The 22,965-nt window shown below is 45.9% G+C and overlaps 1 protein-coding gene across 1 annotated transcript in view; it reads right to left on the bottom strand.

The window, feature by feature from the left end:
* MTMR12 (myotubularin related protein 12) overlaps positions 1–16,271 on the bottom strand; it is a 74,301-nt gene extending 58,030 nt beyond the window's left edge. The window contains 1 exon segment of the mRNA XM_029060357.1: positions 16,197–16,271. The gene's annotated coding sequence lies outside the window, so the exon portion shown is untranslated.
* Positions 16,272–22,965: the final 6,694 nt, after the last annotated feature.

Here is a 22,965-nt window from a genome sequence, read left to right on the forward strand (position 1 = left end):
CCACAGAACCCAGAACATGCTTGAAAATTATACCTCATTTTGAAAGCCTGCTCTGTCAACAAACTAAGGCACTTCCTCAGGACACGTTGTGAGCAAGGAATGTGTCTACTGATTGTTGCATTGCACTCTCCCAAGCGCTTAGTACAGTGATCTGTAAGTGCTCAATAAATACGACTGAATGAATGACACCCGAAGAGCAAGCATACGAATAAAAAAACCCCCGACAATCACGCTCTAAACAAGGCATACCGGTTTCCTGGTGGTGGAAGGTCACAAGATCAAATCGTGTGTCTGGTCTTTAGGTTCCTCTCTTTAGAGTCCCCGCTAGTCCTCTTTCCATAATGGTACTATTTCCAACTGCATATATATCCACAGTAGCAGCACTCAGAAACTCAGAAAGGATCATCTAATCTATTCCCCTTCCTCCAGCGTATATGCAAGTGAAATCTTCAGACACATAACTGTCTAAACTTTTCTTTTAATCTCCAGAGGACATACCACATTCATTCTGCAAAAGCTGTCCTATTGCTACAGTGAAGAGTTAATATTTAGCCAAGAGTGAGCAAAAGAAAAAAAAGTGTCACTGTATGACACTGTATGACAGTGAATGATTTCATCTGCACTAAATGAGCATGAGAAAGCTCAATTGTTGAGTACGTAAAATTGATGAGCAAGAGTTACCTGCTCTGCTCTTAGAGCAACACAAAAACCAAAAGTCTAGCAGAGTGTACATCTCTTGCATTCCCTGTAATAACAACAACAACAACAACAATAGTGGCATTTGTTAAGCATTTACTATGTGCCAGGCATTGTACTAAGCACTGGGATGGATACAAGCAAAATGGGCTGGACAGTCCCTGTCCCACTTGGGACTCAGTCTTAATAATCCCCATTTTACAGGTGAAGTAACTGTGACACAGAGAAGTGAAATGATTTGCCCAAGGTCACCCAGCAGACAAGACAGGAGAGGTCCTTCTGACTCCCAGGCCTGTACTCTATCCACAAGGCCATGCTACATCTCCCACGCTGCTTTTACAGTCCATGACACCTCACTGAGACAACTGGAGATTTTTTTTTACAGGAAAAGTTCACTGGCCACAACTTTCTGCTGGAGCACACCGAAACTGGGAGCTAGTCAGCTTTTCTGTAACATTCTATATCGCGTGCTTCAGGTAGACCTAAATATTTTAGTATTAAACCAGAAACCCAGACAGCACTCTAGTCCAGTGTAACCATCACCAATTGAGCGCTTACTGTGTGCAGAGCACTGGACTAAGCCTTTGAGAATGCATTCATGCACATGGCATAATCTACTACCTCTATGTAGATGATATCCATATATACATCTCCAGCCCCTATCTCTCTCCCTCTCTGCAGTCTTGCATTTCCTCTTGCCTTAAGCTATCTCTGCTTGGATGTTCTTCCATCACCTAAACTTAACATATCTATAACTGAACTCCTTATCTTCCCACCCAAACCCTGTCCTCCTCCTGACTTTCCCATCACTGTAGTTGGCACCATCATCCTTCCTGTCTCACAAGCCCATAGCCTTGGCATTATCCTTCGACTCCTCTCTCTCATTCAACCCACATATTCAATTCGTCATTAAATCCTGTTGGTTCCACCTTCACAACATTGCTAAAATCAGCCCTTTCCTCTCCATCCAAACTGCTACCACATTAATCCAAGCACATTAATCCAAGATAATACCCCACCTTGATTACTTTACCAGCCCCCTTGCTGACCTCCCAGCCTCCTGTCTCTTCCCACTCCAGTCCAAATTCACTCTGCTGCTTGGACCACAGTGTTTCTCCTCTTCTCCAGTACCTCCATTGGTTGCCCATCCTCCTCCGCATACAGAAACTTCTCGCTATTGGCTTTAAAGCACTCAATCACTTTGTCCCCTCCTATGTCACCTTGTTACTCTCCTACTGCAACCCAGCCCACATTTCACTCCTCCAATGCTAACCTTCTCACTGTACCTCAATCTCATTTATCTCACCGTGCCCATGACCCGCCTCTGGGCTGAAACGCCCTCCCTCCTCATATCTGACAGACAATTATTCTCCCCCTCCCTTCAAAGCCTCATTGAAGGCACAGCTCCTCCAAGAGACCTTCCCCATTAAGCCCTCCTTTGCTCTTCTCCCACTCCCTTTTGCATCGCCCTGATTTGTGCCCTTAATTTATTGGCCCCTCCCAGCTCCAAAATACTTAATGATGTCTGTCACCCCTTCTAGACTTTAAGCTCATTATGGGCAGGGAATGTGTCTGTTTACTGTTACATTGTAATCTCCCAAGTGCTTAGTACAGTGCTTTGTACACGGCGCTCAGTAAGTACAACTGACTAAGCACTTGGGAGAGTACCATATGACAGAGTTGGTAGATTCTTTCCCTGCCCACAGTGACCGTCCCCGTAGGAAATCCAGATCCACGCCAAAGAGTCCAGCATCCCTAATTTCTAGTTGGTCTGCATTGTGCTGAGGGCTTCCTGTGCCCTAATGGGTAGAGGGGGTGGTAGTCTGGGACCTGCAATCATGAAATGGGTCCTCAGGAAGATGTGGGCACTGGTGCACCCATACCAATTCAAGAAATGAAGTCTGGAGTTCTGCGCAAGGTACAATAAAATTAGTCGACTCAGTTTTGGTGCCAATCCTAGGGAGAAGGAAATAAGAGGAGAGCAAAGGAGAGTTCTTTAACTCACTGCTCAGCCCCATCCATTTCATGCCTTAGTAGACAGAACCCCAGGGCAACATGTGTGGACAGCAATAATCTTACCTCTCAAATCAATGATATTTACTGAACGCTTACTAGGTGCAGAACTGCAGAAGTCCCCCCAGAAAGTACAATACAGTAGAGTTGGGAGTTACAATCCCTGTCCCTGACCACAAGGTGATTACAATCTACAAGAGGGAACAGATATTAAAATAAATTGCAGTTAGGAGAGACAGTATAAGGATATGTCCATAGGTGCCGTGGGGTTGGAGTGAGTATTAAAGTGCTTTGGGAAATGCAGCCAAGTGCATAAGCGATTCAGGGGGGAGGGCAAGATGGCGAAATGAGGGCTTAAGGAAAACCTTTTGCAGATGTGATTTTAGGAAGGTTTTGAAGGGGGGGAGAGTGGTGGACTGCTGGATATGAAGCGAGAGGGAGTTTCAACCTAGAGAGAGGATGTGGGCAAGGGGCAGCAGCAGTACAGATGAGATCAGAGACCAAGAGTAGGTTGATGTTAGAAGAGTGAAGTGTGCATATTGGGTTGTAATAGTTCAGTAAGGTAACAAGGAGTTGGGGACAGAGGGAGAGAAATGGTTGATTTTTTTTTATGGTATTTCTTAAGTGTTTACTATGCACCAGGCACTGTACTAAGCGCTGGGGTAGACAGAAACTAATCATATTGGACAGAGTCCCTGTCTCACATAGGACTCCCAGTCGTAATCCCCATTTCACAGATGAAGTAACTGAGGCACAGAGAAGTGAAGCGACTTGCCCAAGGTCACACAGCAGAGAAGGGGCAAAACCAGGATTAGAACCCAGATCCTTCTGACTCCCAGGCCCAGGGTCTATCTACTAGGCCACTCTGTTTCTTGACTGAGTGCCTTAATGCCGAAGGTAAGGAGTTTCTGTTTGATGCAGAGGTGGATGAGCAACTACTGGAGGTATTTGAGGAGTGGGGAGATGTGGACTGAACAGTTTTTCAGAAAAATGATTCCGAGCAGCCGAGTGGAGAGGAGAGAGGCAGGAGGCAGGGAAGTCAGCAAGGAGGCTGATGCAGTAGTCAAGGCAGGTTATAAGTACTCGGATCAGCATGATAGGAGTTTGGATGGAGAGGAAAGAGGATTCGAGATAAGCTGTGAAGCTAGAACTGACAGGATTTCATGACAGGCTGAATGTGAGTTGAATGACTGACATGGGATGAGGAAAATGCCAAGGCTATGGGCTTGTGAGTCAGGGAGGATGGTGACGCTGACTACAATGTCACTGAGAGGACAGGGCTTGGGTGGGAAGATGAGTTCTGATTTGGACATGGTAATTGGAGGTATTGGTAGGACATTCAAGTACAGATGTCTCAGAACTGCTTGTTGAGATTGGATGAGACTCTGCAAGGTAAAGGAGAGGGAGAGCCTAAAAATGAGGAGGGTAAAATCCAAGGACACCAATATTTCATACTATACAGTTCTTGGGACTCAAAATTATAATCTAACCCCACAAATTTAAGAGCAAATTTCTTAACCACTCTATGCCTCAGTTCTTCCATCTGTAAACTAGAGATAATTATACCTGCCTCTTCCGAAAGCAGAAGGATGTTATGAAGACAAATAGGAACATATCAAATTATTTTGAGCACTTTGAAGGGAATCCAAGATGGCAAAGTCAGATCGATTCTGTTGGATCATTTAAACAGCTGAAAAAGTGCTTGGTTAGACATTTTTTCATCTCTCCTCCCCAACCCCCACTGTATTTATCTGTGAGAGGGCAAAGGTATGACAAAGACAACAAGGGGAAGAGGGTGGGTTCTAAGGATGGTAAGACCTCTAGAAAAAAAAAATATGAAAGAATGCGTTTGTATAAACTGTATAGAACTCCAACTGCAGAAAACACAGATTCATACACAGTTTACTGGGAAAATTATTTTGGAATTATGAGCCTGTTTTTCTCAAGGTGAGAAACTACCTACAGAGATTTCAGAAAAGAAACAAGTCCTAGGAGGGATGTGAGAAACACACAGAGCCAAACAATGCCAGTTCAGAAGCAAGGTACAGGGGCAATCTAGAAAAGGTAGTGAGAGAAGGTAATTCCAAAAGAGAAGTGAAAATTGAGAGAGGAAGGAGCGATAGAGTAGTTCAAGAGACTATTTTGGAACCAAAGTTCTCATGGTCACACTAACACGGTTTGGCACAACACATAAGTTTCTGTGAGGTGAAATCCTGGTGTTTCCTGGGGCCAAAGAACTGTTAGCCCCACTTACTGGGTCTTAGACTTACTAAAGCCTTGACACCAAGGGTAAAAATAAGTAGCCAATTCCACAAGGGCTTACAATTACATTCAATCATATTTATTGAGCACTTACTGTGTGCAAAGCGCTGTAGTTATGTTTACAGCTCCTTCTTCCTCAAATGTGGACGGGCAATCAGTATATTATATATGCAATATTTTAGGGTCAGGATGACCCTGATCTCAAGGGAAAAAAAAAAAAAAAAGATTCCAGTCTGCATCTTCCTTTGAGCCTCCTGACTGGCCCTGTATCAGCAGTCAACTTGGAATGCTTGGGGCAATTTGGGAAATAAGCAGTACTCCTTTTACTGAAGGGCCAGCAGCCTGTTTGGACTCCAGGGGTTGCCTAAAGGCTCCCAAAGCTAAAAATACTGCTTTTCAATGCTAGGTGGATGTACTGCAGGCATTATTCCTAAGACTTCCTCTGAGGGAAGGAAGTGATATGAAAGCTCCAACTGAAAGCTTTATAAAAGTTTTAATTAAGTCTTGGTGTAAGAATCACCAATGAAATTGCTTGGAGGTAACAAGTTTTCTTCTAAGTCAGCAAGAAGAAATGCCACAGAAATGTCAAAGGCCAGACTCTAATGAAGGGGTGGGGGGAAGGGAGGGAGAGAGAGAGAGAGAGAAAACAAACTATTAACATTTTCATGAAATTACAAATCTAAATATTAGATCAACATAGTCTTACACGTACAAAGTTACGGAGAAGAATGGAAAATGAACAATTATAGAAGGACAAAAAAACTTTTTTTAGAAAATCAGAACAGGGAAACCTCTTTAGATTGAAAAGAATTTGTCACAAAAACTGCTGAAGCAAAGCATGACAACCATTTCCTCACTTTTTTTGCAACTGCATTTGAGATTTAAAGAATAAGGGCCTTGCATCAGTGATGAGAGAGATATTAATAGATACTAGTTTTCTTAAAGCCTTTCTATAAAAGTGAGGCTTTTGCTTTCCCCTAGAAGGAAAAAAAAACTATACCATAGAATCCTAAAATAATAGTTATATGGAAAATTATCCCCCTTTCCCTTTCATAAGAAACAAATATGCCACCACCATTTAATTAGTAGTAGTAAAGGCCACTACCATTTACTACTAAGTAGTTAATGGCACTTATTGAGCACTTGGAAAAGTGAAACAAAAGCAGAGTTTTACAAATTGCCTTCAGTATATTGTACTTTCTTCCTTTTTTTAATGGTATCTATTAATTCCTTACTGCGTGCCAGGCACTGTGCTAAGCGCTGGGATAGATTCAAGATAGGCAGGTTGGACATAGTCCTTGTCCCACATGGGGACACAGTCTTAATCCCCATTTTATGGATGAAGTAACTGAGGCAGAGATAAATTAAGTAATTTGTCCAAGGTCATATAGCCATCAAGTAGCAGAACAGGTATTAAAACCCAGGTCCTTCTGATTCCTAGGCCCATGCTCTATCCACTAGTCCAGGCTGCTTCTCTTGTAAGATTTTCTTTATTTTTATTTTTTAATGATATTGCTTTTATTACAATTTTCCCTTACCAATTACGGTTTTGCCAACTTCAATTATGAACAACCATGCTTAATATTTTGTATAATGTTTTGGTTCTCACAGTAAAACTGCAGTTGTAACCTTGGAAAACTGCAGTTACTTATCAACCGACCACTTGCCTTTTCAAGTCATCCACTCCCTCCCTCCCTCACCAACTCTGACACTCCCAGGCTTTTGAGACCCAGATGTAGCGAATCTCAACTACTGTCTTTCTAATTTTTCATTTCTATTTCACTACCTTTAATTATGACCGCCAAGCAAAAACTAGTGAGCAATTAATGAAGACAGCAAGGAAAGTGTTGTCTTAAAAAGAAAGAGGAGTTGTTGGTTCATTTAACATGTTGACAACGTAGCTTCCATCTGGATGGTTTTTGATATGTACAAAGCCACCAACGGAATCATATAGAAGAGTGAAGCTGTCTAGTGTGAAATAATGCTATGGACCACCAAATTTCACTTGCCCGAAGCCTCTGGTCTCACCAACCATTTTTGCTGCTCACTAGATTCTAACGCCAGAAGTTACTGAGGAAAAGCTGTAATTCAATCAACAGTATTTACTGTGGTATTTATTAAGCATTTACTATGTGCCAGGCACTGTACTAAGCACTGGGGTGGATACAAGCAAATAGGGTTGGACACAGTCCCTGTCCCAGGTGGGGCTCACAGTCTCAATTCCCATTTTACAGATGAGGGAACTGAGGCCCAGAGAAGTGAAGTGACTTACCCAAGGTCACACAGCAATCAAGTGGCAGAACCAGAATTAATAATAATAGTAATAATAATAATAATCATAATAATGATGGTATTTGTTGAGAGCTTCCTATGTGTCAAGCACTGTTGAACTGTACTAAGTGCTGCAGTAGATACAAGATAATGAGGTCCCCCATGGGGCTCACAGTCTAAGTAGGAGGGAGAACAGGTACTGAATCCCCATTATGCAGATGGAGGAACTGAAGCCCAGAGAAGTTAAGTGATTTGCCCAAGGTCTCACAGCAGTCAAGTGGCAGAGCTGGGATTAAAATCCAGGTCTTCTGACTCCCAGGCCCGTGGTTTTTCCGCTAGGCCATGCTGCTTCCCATTGTGTGTTTACAGTGTTCAGAACACTGTACGAAGTGCTTGAGAAAGTACAATAAAATATCATTTAATCAACGGTACTTATTGACCATATACTGTGTGAACAGCATTCATTCATTCTACTGTATTTATTGAGCGCTTCCTGTGCGCAAAGCACTGTACTAAGCACTTGGAAAAGTACGATACGACAGAGTTGGTAGACGTGTTCCCGACCCACAAGGAATTTACATTCTACGGGGTGAGGCGGACATTAAAAGAAGCATCCTTCCTGTTCTGTGCTGTTATTTCCTTTTTTGTCCCCATCCCAGTTTGATCCCCACAGGCTTGCGTGGAATTCAGAATTGTTCTTTTCAAAAGTCTTCTTGAGAAGACTCTAAGGACTCTCGAGAAGCACTGGACTAACAAGTTCAAAGTTAATAAATTGTCTCGCTTCCACCGTCTGGATTCGGCACTAGTTTTTTCAGAGTTGTGAATTTGGTTTCCAGAAAACTATTGGACAATAGAAGAGTTCTCAGGTTTTAAGATGGAGAGTACTCCTTTAAGCAATTAGCTGACGAGTTCTACAGGACGGTCACTGGGCATCAAAATGTTTATTGTGTACTCGAGTTTGGGGGCAACTTCAAGGAAAGAGCCCCTCGAAAATATGTCAAGGAAAAGAAACAAAGACAAACGAAAGGGAGTTGGAGACCCATCAAGCTCAAAGCCTCAGATAAAGGGTAAAAATAATCTCTATAGAAACAAGACTGTGTTAGGGTAAGCCATCAGTGCTAATTACAAAATTGTCAGCAATCTTCAAGGGCAGAAAAAAGGTCAATCCATTTTATTGCCAGGAGGAAAAAAAAATGAGTGAGGGAAAGTTGAAGGCAGAATGTTTAAACTGAGGGAGAAACTAGTTTCTTGGCCAGCAGGGCGCCAGAAGCCTGTTTCTAGTTAAGCCGCTCTCCCCAAGGGCAGGCATACACATATACTTGCCACAGACCTGCCACTTGCCTTAAGTGCCATCCACTGAATTACGCTGAAACATTGTCATTTACTAAAGGAAAAGGAGCAGTCTTTAGAAAGGAACAGTATCTAAAAACTGATAACAAAGTGGTTCTTGTGCAGTTACACCCCCACACAGTCTGGCTGACAGAAATAAAAAAGCAAGAACAGAATTCGTAACAAAAGAATATAAAGTAGCTTAGCCCCGTACACCCAATTGTTTTCTTCTTATCCCAGAGTATTTATTTCTAATTGTATTTGGCTGCCTGTGGTCAAATCTCTGGAAAAAAAAAAAAACGTATGGTTCCCATCCTTAATATTTTATTGCTTCTTTTACACCAGTCTAAGCATCTCCAAGTCAAACTCAGCACTACCACTTATTTCAGCCCTAACTTTAATAAGATGGGGAAGTCTCTCTCTCAGATAAGCAGAGGTCCTGAGACTTCGAGCTCTCTCCAACCCCAACTGAACTTTGATAGCATTTCACTACTGATGTCACAGCCCCAAAAAGCAGCGGCCGAGAACCTAGATCTCCTAGCTTCCATGCTCATTCTTTTACGCCCATGACATCCTCAATTTGTCCAGGTTTTCAGGGAAGATTTAAGAACTACTCATACATTTACTCTCATCATTTTGCCAACAGGGTCTTAGATCTTTCTCTTGGGACCTCTTTTTTATTCCCCAGCCATGACAGGAGCTCATCTGGCATCTTGACTCACTGTTGTAATACCTTAAACCAGAGCACAGCTGAGCTATGAATGCAATTTTTGAGAAATTTCCATTTCATTCATACCTGGAACAAATGACCAGGCTTGGGTGATTTGAAATCTCCTCAGCTTTGTTTATTTTTTCTTCTCTTTGTCTTCACCCCCCAGAAAATAAGCTCCTTTCAGATGGGCACTGCTTTTACTTCACTTTTACTTTGTACATTCCCGAGCACCTAGTACAGGATTACACACATTCTAGACACTCACTTCTGTTGATGAAGCCTCCTCTTCTGCTCCTGGAACTTTGCCCTCCTCACTCTCCAACAGACCCTTGTACTGTTAAGAGGCATGGATTCATGGGACCCTCCCTTTCCTGGCACTTCCCAAGCCCTCAAATTGCCACACAGGAGCAAATGAGGAGCAGCGTGGCCTAGTGGATAGACCACGGGCCTGGGAGTCAGAAGGACCTGGGCTTTAAACCCAGCTCCGCCCCCTCTCTGCTGTGTGACCCTGAACAAGTCACTTCACTTCTCTATGCCTCAGTTACCTCACCTGTAAAATGGGGATTAAGACTGTGAGCCCCATGTGGGACAGGGGACTCTGTCCAACCTGATAACCCTATATATATCCCCAGGACTTTGTACAGTGTCTGGCACAGAGTAAGCACTTAAGAAATATCAGAAACAACAAACAAAAATGGGACAAGCCCTGAGCAGCTGCTGGTGAAGTGGCCCCTCTGGTCACACCACAAAGTCAAGAAGTGCCTGCGGCCAGAGCAAAGAGCAACAGGGACCTGGAGGGAAACGGTCAGCCTACTCCCCGTTCCCGCATCCCAGGCACCCTCAGCTTATAGTGTCTAAATTGCCTTCCCACTGTTACCCAGGCATTAATCGAAGAAATTCCTGCACCGCAACACCACTCTCCCACCTGCCATCTGTTTTCCTCTTTTCTGTACCACTGTATCTGCACTCCACGACTTTTTCCAAACATGCCCAAAGGTGATAAGTATATAAGGACTCTTTAACTTCCGTATTCACAGACTGGAAAAGGTGGGTGGGATACTGAGCCATTTAGACTGCTAATCATTTGGTAGAAACAACCCCAGTAAATCAATTCATCTTTCCCACATCAACTCAACTCTCCCATTCACAAATTTGAGGGTTTAAAATTTAAAAAAAAAAAAACCCAAGAGGGAGCAGATTTAAAACTTCTCCTCCCTGACAAGTTAAAAGGGAGTGGTGCTGGAAGAACTAAGAGTGGCCGTTCAAAATCGCACATCCAACTCTGAAGAATATCAATGGCACCCTAAGCATATCAAAAGGCAACTTTTAGGTCTGCCCGACATCAATTATCTCACCGTTAAGAGATAAACACAAATGCTTGTATGAGCAGCTCTGTGGTTTACCGGCAAAGATATTTCAGGGCAACATTGCAATTCCCCCACAGAAATTAAGCACATTTAAAGGGATGGTGGCAACAGAGGCTCAAAAGGCAGCTTCGGGAGAAGGCCGTGGGTGTCAGTCTCAAAGCTTATTAGAAACAAAATGATCCTTATAAGCCAAGTGACTTCAGTTCCTGGGCAGGCAGCAAAGGGAAAACAGCATCACCTGGGAGCCACTAAAGCAACATTTAAAGGTAGCTCAGAGAGCATGGCTTAGCTAAAGATAAAGAACGTTTAAAAATTGTCTGTTTTCCCCCGATCAATTCCCCACTTGCCTTTTGGAAGTCAGTAATTGGGTCGGTGAAAGAATTTTGTACACCACCTCACAGGCACAGTAATATTTTAGTTAAATAAGCAAGTGAGCAGAGTTGGAAAATATGAAAAAACAAACCTACCCAGGCCATATATAAGGAGCAAATTTTAATTTAGTTTAGGATTAACAAGAGTACTCCTGCACGAAGGATCCAGGCATTCCTAGCTTCCTGACACCTCACAACTGGCTTTCACTCAAATTTACACTCTTCTTAAGAGGAAATTATCGACCAATAAACCCGAAAGTAGCAATTCACAGAAACAAATGCAAGGCAGAAACCATTAAATGTATTTTACTTCAACGTCTCGTTGCTGGAGTGCTTTGGTTCAAAGTCCAAAATGGCCCAGGTTAAGTGTTGAGAGAGAAAATGTTTTTTTTTTTTTCTTTATATAACCTTAAGAATACATAACTAGAGCTCTTTGGGGAGAAACAACAGCACACTCAGTTTGTGAGTGGCCCGGTGGAAAGAACAAAGGCCTGAGAGAGAAAGGATCTGGGTTCTAATCCAGATTCTGCCACTTGCGGCTGAGTGACCATGGGAAAGTCACAACTTCAGTTTGTCTCAGTTTCCTCATTTGTAAAATGGGAATTAAATATCTGTCCTTCCTCTTACACAGAGTGTGAGCCCCGGGGTGGGACAGGGACTGTGTTAACTCTGTTGATATTGTATCTACCCCAGTGCTCAGGTCAGCGCTCGATACGCACAGTAAGTACTTAACGAATACTACTGCTTTTTATCATAATTACTATTACTGTTGTTATTATTCTGCAGACTCTGTGGGTGGGTCCCCATAATAATAATAATAATAATAATAACGGTATTTGTTAAGTGCTTACTATGCGCCAAGCACTGACCTTGCTAAGCGCCAGAACCAGACATCTGGCCAGAACCTATTCTTTTCTGATTCACCCCCTGCTTCGGGGCGGTTGGTGATACTTCCTGGAAGTGAAAAAACATTTACACAACACGGATCCGTTGCACAGCGGCACGTATTTGACGGAATGAGAGGAAGGTTTTAAAGAGGAGAGATCAGAGAATGGGGGAGGAAAAAGATAAAAAGAAGCGGAAGAGTGGGAATGGAAGGGAAGAACTTAACCAACTACCCCAGTCCCTTTAGTTTACTGTCCAAATTACCCAGACGGAGCATTCTCACGACCTCGTGGGAAAGGTCTTTCCGCAGATTTCATGCTATTTGGGAGGGAGGGGAAAGAGGGAGGGGGAGAATTGGGGGAGGGGTTCAGGGGCACCCAGAACCGTTAGGGATCACACGGCAAGAAATAAAATCGGATATTCATTCAATCGATCGCATTTATTGAGCACATACTGTGCACAGAGCACTGTACTAAGCCCTTGGAGAGTACAATTCGATAGAGTTAAAGACGATAGGGTTGGTAGCTCCCACAAGGGAAGTTCCCCTGAAAACCCGGTCGGGTCAGGTCAGCGTGGCTCAGTGGAAGGAGCCCGAGGTCATGGGTTCGAATTCCAGCTCCGCCACTTGTCAGCTGTGTGACTGTGGGCAAGTCACTTAACTTCCCTGGGCCCAAGTTCCCTCATCTGTAAAATGGGGATTAACTGTGAGCCTCACGTGGGACGACTTGATTACCCTGTATCTATCTCAGCGCTTAGAACAGTGCTCTGCACATAGTAAGCGCTTAACGAATACCAGCATTATTATGATGATGATGACGACGGTCTTTGTTAAGCGCTTACTATGTGCCAAGCACTGTTCACTCACTCAATGGTATTTATTGGGCGCTTACTGTGTGCAGAACACTGTACTAAGTGCTGTTTTAAGCGCTGGGGGAGATACAAGGTTATCAGGTTGTCGTTGCGGGCAGGGATAGTCACTCTTTAGTGCAGCACAGCGCAGTGGATAGAGCCCCGGCCTGGGAGTCTGAAGGTCATGGGTTCTAATTCCAACTCTGCTACACGTCTGCTCGGGTGACCTTGGTCGAGTCACTTTACTTCTCTGGGCCTCAGTTCGCTCACCCATAAAACGGGGATGACAACTGTGTGCCGCATGTGGGACAGGGATTGGATCCGACCCAATTTGCTGTATCCACCCCTGCGCTTAGTACGCCGCCTGGCACCCAGTAAGGGCTCAACAAGAATACTGCCAGCGCTTAGAATAATAATACCAACGATGGCATTTGTTAAGCATTCAGTACAGTGCCTGGCACCTAGTGAGTGCTTAAGAACAGTGCCAGCGCTTAGAATAATAATACTAATGATGACGGCATTTAAGCGCTCAGTACAGTGCCTGGGGCACCTAGTGACTGCTTAACAAGAACAGTGCCAGTGCTTAGAATAATAATAATAGTGATGGTATTTGTTAAGCGCTTAGTACAGTGCCTGGCACTTAGTAAGCGCTTAACAAGAACAGTGCCAGTAATTAGAATAATAATAATGATGGCATTTGTTAAGAGTTTAGTAGAGTGTCTGGTACCTACGAAATGTTTAAAAAGAACAGTGCCAGTGCTTAGAATAGTGATAATAATAATGATAATGATATTTCTTAAGCGTTTAGTTCAGTGCCTGGCACCTAGTAAGCACTTAACAAGAACAGTGCCAGCGCTTAGAGTAATAATAATGATGATGGCATTTGTTAAGCACTTAGTAGAGTGCCCGGCACCTAGTTAGTGCTTAGCAAGAACAGTGCCAGTGCTTGGAATAGTAATAATAATAATAATAATGGCATTTGTTAAGCGCTTAGTACAGTGCCTGGCATGTAGTAAGCGCTTAACAAGAACAGTGCCAGCATTCAGAATAATAATAATGAAGGCAATTAAGCGCTTAGTTCAGTACCTGGCACCTAGTAAGCGCTTAACAAGAACAGTGCCAGCGCTTAGGATAATAATAATGATGGTATTTGTTAAGTGCTGTGCTTGGCACCTAGTAAGCGCTTAACAAATACCATTATTATTACTGTAGTTTCCCAAGCGTTCAGTAGAGTGCTGTGCACAGAGTAGGCACTCACTAAATAGGACTGAATGAATGGTTCTGCCCCACCCCCGGGGCTGCCCAACGGCTCCTAGTGGAAAGAGCCCAGTTTGGGGAGTCAGACGTCATGGGTTCTAATCCCGCCTCTGCCGCCTGTCAGCTGTGTGACCTTGGGCCAGTCACTTCACTTCTCCGTGCCTCAGTGACCCCATCTCTAAAATGGGGGTGAAGACTGTGAGCCCCACCTGGGGCAAACTGATCTCCTTGTATCCCCCCTAGCGCTTAGCACAGTGCTTGGCACATAGTAAGGGCTTAACAAATACCAACTTCACTTCTCCGGGCCTCGGTGACCTCATCTGTAAAATGGGGGCGAAGACCGTGAGCCCCAAGTGGGGCCACCTGATGGCCTTGTACCTCCCCCTCCCAGCCCTTAACACAGTGCTTGGCACAGAGTAAGGGCTTAACAAATACCAACTTCACATCTCCGTGACTCAGTGACCCCCATCTGTAAAACGGAGGTGAAGACCGTGAGCCCCACGTGAGGCCACCTGATCGCCTCAGATCCCCCTCCTCAGCGCTTAGCACAGTGCTTGGCACATAGTAAGCGCTTAACAAATACCAACTTCACTTCTCCGTGCCTCAGTGACCCCATCTGCAAAATGGGGATGAAGACCGTGAGCCCCAGGTGGGGCCACCCGATGGCCTCGGATCCCCCTCCCCAGCACTTAGCACAGTGCTTGGCACAGAGAAGCAGCGTGGCTCAGTGGAAAGAGCCCAGACCTGGGAGTCAGAGGTCACGGGTTCGAATCCCAGCTCTGCCACCTGTCAGCTGGGTGACTGCGGGCAAGTCACTTCACTTCTCTGGGCCCCAGTTCCCTCATCTGTAAAATGGGGATGAACACTGTGAGCCTCATGGGGACAATCTGATGACCCTGTATCTCCCCAGCGCTTAGAACAGTGCACTGCACATAGTAAGCGGTATGACTGTGGGCAAGTCACTTCACTTCTCTGTGCCTCTGTTACCTCATCTGTAAAAGGGGGATATAATGTGGTATTTGTTAAGTGCTTACTATGTGCAGAGCACTGTGCTAAGGGCTGGGGGTGAAGACTGTGAGCCTCACGTGAGACCACCTGATGACCCTGTATCTCTCCCAGCACTTAGCACAGTGCTCAGCACATAGGAAGCACTTAACAAACACCAACTTCCCTTCTCTGTGCCTCAGTTCCCTCATCTGTCAAACGGGGATGAAGACTGCGAGCCTCACGTGGGACCGCCTGATGACCCTGGATCTCCCCCAGCGCTTAGCACAGTGTTCCGCACAGAGGAAGCCCTTAACAAACACCAACTTAATCTGTGCCTCAGTTCCTTCAATCTGTCAAATGGGGCTGAAGACAGCGAGCTTCACAGGGGACCAGCTGATGCCCCTGCATCTCCCCCAGCGCTTAGCCCAGTGCTCCGCGCAGAGGAAGCGCTTAGCAAATACCAACTTCATCTGAGCCTCAGTCCCTTCAATCTGTCAAATGGGGCTGAAGACCACCAGCCTCACGGGGGACCACCTGATGCTCCTGGATCTCCCCCGGCGCTTAGCACAGTGCTCCGCGCAGAGGAAGCGCTTAGCAAATACCAACTTCATCCGTGCCTCAGTCCCTTCACCTGTCAAATGGGGCTGATGAACACGAGCCTCACGGGGGACCACCTGATGCCCCTGGATCTCCCCCGGCGCTTAGCACAGTGCTCCGCGCAGAGGAAGCGCTTAGCAAATACCAACTTCATCTGTGCCTCAGTCCCTTCCATCTGTCAAATGGGGCTGAAGACCACCAGCCTCACGGGGGACCAGCTGATGCCCCCGCATCTCCCCCAGCGCTTAGCACAGTGCTCCGCGCAGAGGAAGCGCTTAGCAAATACCAACTTCATCTGAGCCTCGGTCCCTTCCATCTGTCAAATGGGGCCGAAGACGGCCAGCCTCACGGGGGACCTTCTGATGCCCCCGCATCTCCCCCGGCGCTTAGCGCAGGGCTCCGCGCAGAGGAAGCGCGGAGCAAATCCCAAGGTGATGAGGACGAAGGGTTTCAAAGGCGATTATGAGGGGGAGCCGCCCCCACCCGCTGCTGGGCGTGGGGGTGCAGAGCCCTGCGCTAAGCGCTGGGCGGGCAGGGAGGGAGGCCCCGGCGGCGGCGCCCCCCGGGCCGGGCCTGGCCGGGCCGCTCCGCTCCGCTCACCTCGGGCCGCACGTAGGAGACGAAGGACGGCTTGGGGCCCCGCCCGCCGCCCAGGCCGAGGCCGGTCCCCCCTCCTCCTCCTCCTGCTCCTGCTCCTGCTCCCGCTCCGCCGCCGCCACCGCCCTTGGCCAGCATGGCTCCTCTCCCGCCGCCCCGCCGCCGCCCGCTCCTCCACCCCGGCCCGGGCCCCGCCCCCTCCCCGCCTCCTCCAATCGCCGCCGCCCGCCCCCCGCCGCCTCGCCATAGGCTGCGCCCCCCGTCCATCCACCCGCACCTCCTCTCCCATTGGTCCGCGGGCCCCGCCCGGCTACGCCACGCCCCCGCCGCTCCGGGGGAGGGGGGCGGCCGCGTCGTCCAATCAGCGGGGAGGCCGCGCCCCCGGGACGCCTCTGATTGGACGGCGGCCAACTCCCTGCTCTCTACGGAGGAGACGCTGGGTTGGGGCTTTCTTTTGACCCTAATAATGATAACCCTTCATTCATTCCCTCAATAGCATTTATTGGGCGCTTACTGGGTGCAGAGCACTGCACTAAGCGCTTGGAATGGACAATTCGGCAACACATAGAGACCCTCCCTGCCCCATGCCGGGCTGTACGAAGCACATAATAATAATAATAATAATAATAATTTGGTATTTGTTAAGCGCTTCCTATATGCGAAGCATGGAATAATAATGTTGGTATTTCCTTCCTTCCTTCCTTCCTTCCTTCCTTCCTTCCTTCCTTCCTTCCTTCCATAGTATTTATTGAGCGCTTACTATGTGCAGAGCACTGGACTAAGCGCTTGGAATGGACAATTCGGCAACACATAGAGACCCTCCCTGTCCATAGACGGGCTGTACGAAGCACGTAATAATAATAATTTTGGTATTTGTTAAGCGCCTCCTATATAATAATAATAATAATTCCTATATAATAATAATAATGTCGATATTTGTTAAGCGCTTACTATGCGCCGAGCACTGTTCTAAGCGCTGGGGTAGACACAAGGGAATCAGGTTGTCCCACGTGGGGCGCTCACAGGCCTAATCCCCATTTTACAGATGAGGGAACTGAGGCACGGAGAAGTTAAGTGACTTGCCCAAAGTTACACAGCTGATAAGTGGCCGAGCCGGGATTCGAATCCATGACCTCCGACTCCGAAGCCCGTGCTCTTTCCACTGAGCCACGCCGCTTCTAGATGCGAAGCATGGAATAATAATGTTGGTATTTCATTCATTCATTCATTCATTCATTCATTCATTCATTCATTCATTCATTCATTCATTCATTCCTTCAATCAATAGTATTTATTGAGCGCTAACTATGTGCAGAGCACTGTACTTAGCGCTTGGAATGGACAATTCGGCAACAGATAGAGACCATCCCTGCCCAATGACGGGCTGTAAGAAGCACATAATAATTCATTCATTCAGTAGTATTTATTGAGTGCTTACTATGTGCAGAGCACTGTACTAAGCACTTGGAATGGACAAATCGGTAACAGATAGAGATAGTCCCTGCCCTTTGACGGGCTTACAGTCTAATCGGGGAGACGGTCAGACGGACAAGAACAATAGCAATAAATAATAATTATGTTGGTATTTGTTAAGCGCTTCCTATATGAGAAGCATTGAATAATAATGTTGGTATTTCATTGATTCATTCAATAGTATTTATTGAGCGCTTACTATGTGCAGAGCGCTTGGAATGGACAATTCGGCAACAGATAGAGACTATCCCTGCTCAATGACAAACTGAACAAAGCACATAATAATAATAATAATGTTGGTATTTGTTAAGCGCTTACTATGTGCAGAGCACTGTTCTAAGCACTGGGGTAGATACAGGGTCATCAGGTTGTTCCACGTGGGGCTCACCGTTAATCCCTATTTTACAGATGAGGGAACTGCGGCACAGAGAAGTGAAGTGACTTGCCCAAAGTCACAGCTGACAAGTGGCGGAGCAGGATTAGAACCCACGACCTCTGACTCCCAAGCCCGGGCTCTTTCCACTAAGCCAGTAATAATTATGGCATATGTTAAGGCATTCTATCTGGTGCTGGAGAGGATACAGGGTGATGAGGGTGCCCCACGTGGGACTTACAGTCTTAATGCCCATTTTACAGATGAGGTAACCGAGGCACAGAGAACTTAAGTGACTTGCCCAAAAATCACACATCTGACAAACGGCGGAGCTGGGATTTGAACTCATGACCTCTGACTCCCAAGCCTGGGCTCTTTCCAAGGCTGGGCTCTTTCCACTAAGCTAGTAATAACGATGGCACTTGTTAGAGAAGCAGCGTGGCTCAGTGGAAAGAGCCCGGGCTTGGGAGTCAGAGATCATGGGTTCGAATCCCGGCTATGCCACTTGCCAGCTGTGTGACTGTGGGCAAGTCACTTCACTTCTCTCTGCCTCAGTGACCTCATCTGAAAAATGGGGATTAACTGTGAGCCTCACATGGGACAACCTGATGACCCTGTATCTCGCCCCAGCGCTTAGAACAGTGCTCGGCACATAGTAAGCACTTAACTAATACCAACATTATTATGTAGAAGCAGCGTGGGCCAGTGGAAAGAGCACGGTTATGTAGAAGCAGCGTGGACCAGTGGAAAGAGCATGGGCTTTGGAGTCAGAGATCATGGGTTCAAATCCCGGCTCTGCCACTTGTCAACTGTGTGACTTTGGGCAAGTCACTTAACTTCTCGGTGCCTCAGTTACCTCATCTATAAAATGGGGATTAAGACTGTGAGCCCCACGTGGGACAACCTAGTTCCCCTATGTCTACCCCAGCGCTTAGAACAGTGCTTGGCACATAGTAAGCGCTTAACAAATACCAACATTATTATTATTATTATTAAGTGCTTACTATGTGCAAAGCACTGTTCTAAGCACTGAAGAGGATACAAGGTGATGAGATTGTGTCACGTGGGGCTCACACTCTTAATGCCCATTTTACAGATGACGTAACCTATGCACAGAGAAGTGAAGTGACTTGCCCAAAGTCACATAGCTGACAAGCAGTGGAGGGGCGTTTTGCACCCATGACCTCTGACTCCCCAGCCCAGGCTCTTTCCACAGCCACGCTGAGAAGCACAGTGAGCTTCTTGAGAAGCAGCGTGGCTCAGTGGAAAGAGCATGGGCTGGGAAGTCAGAGGACATGGGTTCTAAACCTGCTTCTGCCTTTCGTCAGCTGTGTGACTTTGGGCAAGTCACTTAACTTTTCTGTGCCTCAGTTCACTCATCTGTAAAATGGGGATGAAGACTGTGAGCCCCACGTGGGACAAGCTGATCACCTTGTATCCCCCCCCACCAGAGCTTACAACAATGCTTTGCACATAGTAAGCGCTTAACAGTTACCATCATTATTATTATTAGTCACTGGTCCTGAGCAGGGGAAGTCGGGCTCGTCTTCTGTTTCTCTACTGCAATTTGGCACATAATTTTCAACCAGGATGTGCCATATTTGGTAAGGATGGAAAGAGAAACAGGGGAGCAAAAACCCTGACATTTATTGTGTGCGGTTCTCACGGTTGGACACCTCTTTTCACTGGTGAAGATAGGAAAATGCACCCTTCTACAAGTTATTACTGGGAAATAATATAAAAAGGAATCCCCAAAAGCAAAGAAAAAAAGAAAAAGAAAAAAAAAACCCCACCAAAAAGCCCAAAGCAGCAATACCAAAAGGCCTATTCATTTGAAAGTTTTATCCTAACCAGAGGTGAGAACCTTCGACAATGGATTCAGAACATCTAAAGAGTTTATTTTAAAAAGGGACAGGATGACCTTTGCTGCTTCCCCTCGGCTGAAAAAGGATGAAAACAAAAGCCGCCCAGGTTCCACTCCCTCCTACTGCTTGGCACATAGTAAGCGCTTCACAAATACCATTATTATTATCCAAAAAAAAAAAAAAGACAGAATCTGAAAAACTTCCTCCACCTTAACCCACGTAAAATTCAGTAAAATGAGGAAATATTATAATGTCATCCTAACGATGGCTTTGGTTTAGCTGAAAGAGCAAATATTTCACAAAGGCGAAATCTAATGCTGTTATGGATTTCATTCTTTCGATCGTATTTATTGAGCACTTGCTGTGTGCACAGCACGGTACTAAGCACTTGGAAAGTACAGGTGAGCAACAGAGACAATCTCTACCCAACCAAAGTCTCGCAGTCTAGAAGGGGGAGACAGACAACAAAATAAAACAAGTAGACAGGCATCCCTACCATCAAAGCAGATAAATAGAACCGTAGATAAATGCACATCATTAATAAAATAAATAGATCAATAAATATGTACAAGTGCTGTAGGGATGAGAAGGGGGAAGAGCAGAGGGAGGGATTAGGGGCAATGGGGAGGGGAGGAGGAGCAGGAGGAAAGGGAGGGCTCAGTCTGGGAAGGCCTCCTGGAGGAGGTGAGCTCTCAGTAGGGCTTAGAAGAGGGGAAGAGAGTTATTTGATCACCTAGATAGAGTTAAGCCAGCTGCTTCAGTGGACAGCTGGACACAGTGGGATTATTCATTCCCCAGATACACACAATTCACTTTGGGAACTAAATATGGTTTCTGGAGGAGGTGGTTTTGAATCTGATTACAGCCTGCTCTCGAGATATGCTCTGCAAGCTTTTGCTGGGGATAGGGGATATGGAGGGTGGCAGGAGTCAAGTTTTCTGGAGAGAGCATTTTTCCTCAGCTGCTTGTAAACATGTCAGATATCCTGACAACAGATAACTCGCCTAGTATAAATAGGCACGGGTGTGAGATCTCTCAGTGACCAGATATTTAAATTCGTATATAAAATACACAAAATTCTCAGATCACTCTACAGTATCTGCTGTGGGCTGTGATAGGACTTAAGGGTTTTTTTTTTAATGGTATTTGTTAAGTGCTTATTATGTGCCAGGAGCTGTTCTAAACACTAGGTAGATACAAGCTAATCAAATTGGGCACAGTGCATGTCCCACATGGGACTCACAGTCTTAATCCCCATTTTACAGAAGGGGTAACTGAGGCACAGAGAAGTCAAGTAAATTGCCCAAGGTCAAACAGCAGACAAGTGGCAGAGCTGGGATTAGAACTCAGGTCCTTCTGATTCCCAGGTCCACGCTCTATCCATTAAGTGGCACTGCTTCTCAGCTTGGTTGGCAAATTTAAAATTCAAAAGTAGAAACAATGCTTTCCCAAGTATAACTGACAGTAAGAGCAAGGAGGTCCAGGGTTGGGAAAGATTCTATGCCCCAAGGGGTGGTTGAAGGTGACAGAAAAGAAACAACAGATAGCAATCCTTTTTTCTTTCCTTTGCACCACTTCCTTGGTCTATTGGTGTTGCTTAATAAAGAGTGTTTTAGTGAAGTGAGAGGAAGGAGCAGCAGGAAGAGGAGAGGAGCATATGTGAGAACATAAAGGATTGCCACCCACATTAAAATTTAGGAGAAGCAGTGTGGGCCAGTGGAAAAGGCGTGGGCTTGGGTGACAGAGGGACCTGGGTGCTAATCATGCCTCTGACACTTATCTGCTGTGTGACCTTGGGCAAGTCAGTTCACTTCTCTGTGCCTCAGTCACCTCATCTGTAAAATGGGTATTAAGACCGTGAACCCCACGTGGCGCATGGACCGTGTCCAACCTGATTAGCTCGTACCTACCCCAGTGCTCCATAGGGTGCCTGGTAGGTAAGAAGCACTTAAATACCATTTTTAAAAAAGCAACTATCCAGGCCATTAGCCTATTCCAAGAGAGATTTAGAGCAGTACCATATGCCAAACTGTGGAACCTAAATTTTGATAGGAGCTGTTGAGGAGAGAGACCTGTTCCCAATAGCTCCCAGATCTGGGAATCGAGAGAAAGTTTCTCTTTTAGCTCTTGGTGGGTTCCAGCAGACATCTCTTGGTGGGGAGGAGATAGCCTCAAGCTCCAAGTTCTAGATATATTCCCCAGTGCCAGTTTTTTGAGAGAAGATAATAATAATGTTGGTATTTATTAAGTGCTTACTATGTGCAGGGCACTGTTCTAAGCGCTGGGATAGATAGAGGGTCATCAGGTCGTCCCACGTGGGGCTCACAGTTTTAATCGCCATTTTACAGCTGAGGCCACTGAGGCACAGAGAAGTGAAGTGACTTGCCCACGGTCACACAGCTGACAAGTGGCAGAGTGGGATTCGAACCCATGACCTCTGACTCCCAAGGCTGAGCTCTTTCCCCTGAGCCACGCTGAAGATGTGAGCATGCAGCCCAAGATCATCCAAAAACCGGCCCTAGGGAAGGTGTCTTCCTTCCACTCCCTTCACCAGAATGGAATTGGGAGTAACCTGGAAGAAAGGAGGGGTAGAAGTGCTCAGTCATGGAAGGGGCCAACGTTGGGGATTCAGAGTCCAGCCCAAAAGACTCACTGGGCTGGGGCAGCAGTCAAACCAGGGGTTGGGACAGGCATATTTAACCCAATAAAGGCAACCCAAAGTCAGCACATGCACCAGCTCGATTCATCATTCATTCATTCATTCAATAGTACTTTTTGAGCGCTTACTATGCGCAGAGCACTGTACTAAGTGCTTGGAATGTACAATTCAGCAACAGAGACAATCCCTGCCCAGTGACGGGGTTCCAAGTACTGCTTCTGGCCAGAAGACGTACTTTTTCTGCAAAGAAAAAAGAGTTCCATGCTGCCAGCTTTCACTTGAATGTGAAATGGGTGAAGACTATGTGTAAAGGGTGGGGACAGGGGATGGGGGTAAAATTCCTCATTAATATTGGAGCTTGAGGCTGGGAGATACTAGGCAGTGATTTGTGCATACCAGGGC

Source organism: Ornithorhynchus anatinus, chromosome 3 (genome assembly GCF_004115215.2).
Source record: "Ornithorhynchus anatinus isolate Pmale09 chromosome 3, mOrnAna1.pri.v4, whole genome shotgun sequence".
In the NCBI taxonomy this organism is placed as follows: domain Eukaryota; kingdom Metazoa; phylum Chordata; class Mammalia; order Monotremata; family Ornithorhynchidae; genus Ornithorhynchus; species Ornithorhynchus anatinus.